This window comes from Felis catus, chromosome B1 (genome assembly GCF_018350175.1).
Source record: "Felis catus isolate Fca126 chromosome B1, F.catus_Fca126_mat1.0, whole genome shotgun sequence".
Classification (NCBI taxonomy): domain Eukaryota; kingdom Metazoa; phylum Chordata; class Mammalia; order Carnivora; family Felidae; genus Felis; species Felis catus.
Genome location: NC_058371.1, coordinates 34,457,968 through 34,462,199, shown reverse-complemented (window position 1 = coordinate 34,462,199; position 4,232 = coordinate 34,457,968).

The following is a 4,232-nucleotide window of genomic DNA, read 5'->3' as shown; positions in this document are numbered from 1 at the left end:
GGGACAATAAAACTGAAGGGGGTAAAGAAGATTAGTAGGGTGAGGGGGGTGGGAGGTCAGGGACAACAGGGCAGTGGTCTGGAGAACAGTCCTTCCATTTGAAAGCAGCGATGGAGGTTAGTTTTACTTTCTTTTGGAACATGTGGGGCTGAATTAGAGACAGATACGTAGAAAGGGTGAAGAAAAAGAGGCCATTTTGTAAAGCGAAATGTGTATGAGGAAGAAGATAATCATAGTTTACAACTGTGTGAAAATCTTGTAGACATATTAATGTCAATGTTGAATGATAATTTCCCCACTAATCATGATGTAACTGTCTGGGGACAGTGGAGGGAGGGGGAGCAAGGTTTGTGTGCCTCGTGAGGGATGGGGAGGGGTTGGTGAAGGGAAGTGAATCCTCATCTTCCATAGTAGGAAAGTGGATGATAATGTCGAAACTTAAAATGTTAAATGGAAAGTGTACATGCACGGGGTAACTGGGTGGCTCAGTTGGTTAAGCATCCGACTTTGGCTCAGGTCATGATCTCACAGTTTGTGGGTTCGAGCCCCGCGTCGGGCTCTGTGCTGACAGCTTGGAGCCTGGAGCCTGCTTCGGATTCTGTGTCTCCTTCTCTCTCTTCCCCTCCCCAACTTGTGCTCTGTCTCTCAAAAGTAAATAAATGTAAAAAAAAAAAAAAAAAAAAAAAATCCTAGTTCTGTCAAACAACAACAACAAACCTAGAATCCTTCTGGTAGAGACCAGGCCAGAGAGAATGGAAACCATACATTTGGGACGGCATATCTTCCCAGTTGTGAATGTTTCGTTATTTCTTTGGTCTTCCCGGGAACATGCCTGGTTGGGATGTTGGGGGTTTCCTGGATGAGCGTAGCCCATGGGCAGCAAGAAGGAGTGGAGGGGGATGGCGAGAGAGGTGGCTGTCGTCCTGCCACATGAAGGTAGATAATGTCAAGATATGAAAAGCTAAAATAGAGTATACCTGGCCTATTTAGAAACAATGGGGGTCTTAGGGGTGCCTGGGTGGCTCGGTCATCTAAGCCTCCCACTCTTGATCTCAGCTCAGGTCTTAAACTCAGGGTGGTGTCTTGGGCTCCACGCCGGGCATGAAACCTACTTAAGAAAAGGCAGGGGGGATTTTAGAAAAATATTGTAAATATTTGTTAAGCCTTATAGCATTGTTTGACTTCAGAGCTATGCTCATGCATCACTTCGTTAATGGCATAAAGAGACCAGAGAAGAGAAAGAGAGCAAAGGGTGCAGTGAGGACAGGCTGTTTTCACTGGAGGTGGACACACAGCCCCTGTGTGTAGGAGGCTAAGATTCTGGCCGTAGAGCAGTTGCAGTGGGCGATCAACCAACGCCAAGGTGCTGGGAAGGTAGTGCCCAGGAGGAGGGCAGTGCTTAAGGTGGGGAGAAGCTAGTGAAGCGGTTGCCAAAGCCTGATGAGGGTAGTGTATGGGATGTAGAAATATGTGCGCTCCACATTGTAGAGGGCTGTAAGGGAAGTGATGTTGTGGGGGGATGGTCAGTTTCAGATAGGGCACCTTGGTGGAGGGAGTGCCTTTAAGAGATGTAGGTGGGGTTTCCGGTGGGGGCAGTTTGCAAGTATTACACGGGGAGTTAGCCAGGGGGCGCCTGGGTGGCCGAGTCGGTTGAGCATCTGACTTGGGCTCAGATCTCACGGTTGGTGGGTTCGAGCCCCACGTCGGGCTCTGAGCCTGCTTCCGATTCTGTCTCTGCCTCTCCCCCGCTTATGCTCTGCCTCTTAATGTCTCAAAAATAAGGAAAAACGTTAATTTTTTTTTAAACCAACAACAACAAAAAATCCAAGGGGAGTTAGCCGGCAGCGGAGGAGTCATGCCGGAAGTAGAGAAGCCTGTGATGCGGCTCAAGGAGGATGGAACTAACTGGTTTGAAGAGTTTGATTTAAAACCTCTGAGGCAGAAACATTGTCTTTTACTGGAAGAGAAATAGACCTGCGGATGAGGTGGGGAGAGGGGCAGGCAAGGTGTAATGCGTTGGCTGAAACTGGCCCCTTGGAGCGCCCCAAATGGAAAACAAGCGAAGAAATCCTACACGTGCCAGAGAGGAGGGAGATTCCCGTGCCGTTGAGTTGGCCACAATCCTACCTGTGCTCTCGGTTTAATACTTTTAGGATGGATAACACAAAGCTAGCAGCTTCTGATTAGCATGATTAAGCTCAACGTATTGGAGGACGGGGTATTTCCAGGAATCTTGTCTTTCTCCAGCACTGGTAGCAGGGTGGGAATCGCCGGATGGTATTTTCTCGAGGGGGATGCTAGGAAAGTGGGTTTTGTCATCTCCCGGAACTGCCCCACGTAGAGATTCTTAAACTCACCCTTTGACTCCTAATATCTAGTATCTTCCAGGGTTTCTCAAGGCTACTTAACAGCATCCCACGCCCTCCCCACCCCCTTCCCTGCTTCCCGAGGGCTGTCGCAGCTAATCACACCATTGGGTGGTTAACATCACTTCAGATTCACGAGGGCTTCCTTCCTCCTTCAGCAAGAAAAACCGGGGCCAGAAGGCCTGTTGTCCTCAATATCTTTATTTTTCCTATAAACTTTTCTAACTGCCCCCAGCTATAGTTGCCCTGCTGTTCTGTGCAGTTTTAGAGCTCAGCTGTGCCTCAAGTTCACGGCCAACTGTTTTGCCAGTGCTTCCGGCCACATCTTCAGCCACACCGGGCACTGCCACATCAACCCACCCCTCTTGCTCCTCCCCATCTCGGCGAATATCCTCAGTCTTCCTCTCTCTTAACGGTTCCTTCCTCTCAGTCTGTGCACCTGGTTAATTCCTTCCCAGCCTGAAAACACGCCGGTCCCATGAACTTTTCCTTGATCTCTAACTCCTCAGGCCACCTCCTTCTCCTTCAGACTTGTACTGACATTGTTCTTTGGATGGCCCCAATGTCTCCCTAATGGCCGTATCTGGGGGATTTTTTTTTTAAAATCCTGAGTTTTCTGTAGCTTCCTTCTGAATCTGACACTATTTTTTTTTTTAAGTGTATTTGTTTATATTTGAAAGACAGAAAGAGAGAGAGAGCAGGGAAGGGGCAGAGAGAGAAGGAGAGAGAGAATCCTTAGCAGATTCCGCACTGTCAGCGCCAAGCCCGACATGGGGTTTGAACTCACGAGCTGTTAGATCATGACGTGAGCCGAAATCGAGAGTTGGATGCTTAACCTATTGACTCAACCAGGCGCCCCTGAATCTGACATTATTGGTAACTCTTGCTTTCTTAAAGTATGGTGCTTTTGGCTGCCACAGTCTTCTGATTATTTTTTTTTTTTTTATGCCTTTCCAATCACTTATTAAACGTCTCCTTCAGGACCTCCTCTTCTGTCTACTTTTCAGTGTCTGGGTCCCTTGGAGCCTGACCTTGGCCCACTGCCCTTCCGCCTAGAAGAGCTCATCCGTACATATGACTTCACTTACTACCTAGATGCCGATGACTTCCTTTGGGGAGTACCTGATGTGATGGCCCACAGACACCTCAGCTCAACATCTTCCACACTTGACTCATCGTCTCCTTAAACCCGCTCTACTCCTGGGGACTTGGATGCCACATGTGTCCCTTTCTCATACACATCGAAACAATCGGCCAAGATCCAACAAGTTTTCTTTCCAATTTATTTTTGAATTCGTCCCTTTGTCTCCATTCTTGCTATGAACATCCCAACTCGAGTCTTTATTAATTTTCAGCTTACTGGTGTAATGATTTCCTGACTTCTCTCTGCCTCTAATCTCGTCCCTGTTAAATACACCTTTCGCACGTCTGCCATGGGGATATGTTTAAAATGCTGATCTGGCCGTGTCCTTCCCCCTTTTAAAACTTTCTAATGGCTGCACACTGGCTGCAGGATGAAGTCTAAGCTTCTTAACCTAGCCTACAAGGCTCAGCGCAAACTAGCCTCTCCAGATCTTTCTGTCTCTTCTTCTTCCTTCCCGCCTGTCCCAGGATTATGCTCTAATAACACCGGTGACCTCAGCATGCACAGTCTACTGCAGGCTCCCACCTGCTTCATGCTTTTGCCTCAATTGTCATGTACCGTGGTGAAGATGGCCCCTTTCCTCTGCCTGCCCCTTCTTTGAATAATTCGTATTTGTCCTTTAAGATCCAGTTTGGGGGAAACCTTCTCCGGGAAGCCTTCCTTAAGCCCTCAGACTGCTTCTGTCTAGATTCCTCCGAAGTCTGGATACGTGTGAGCACTGG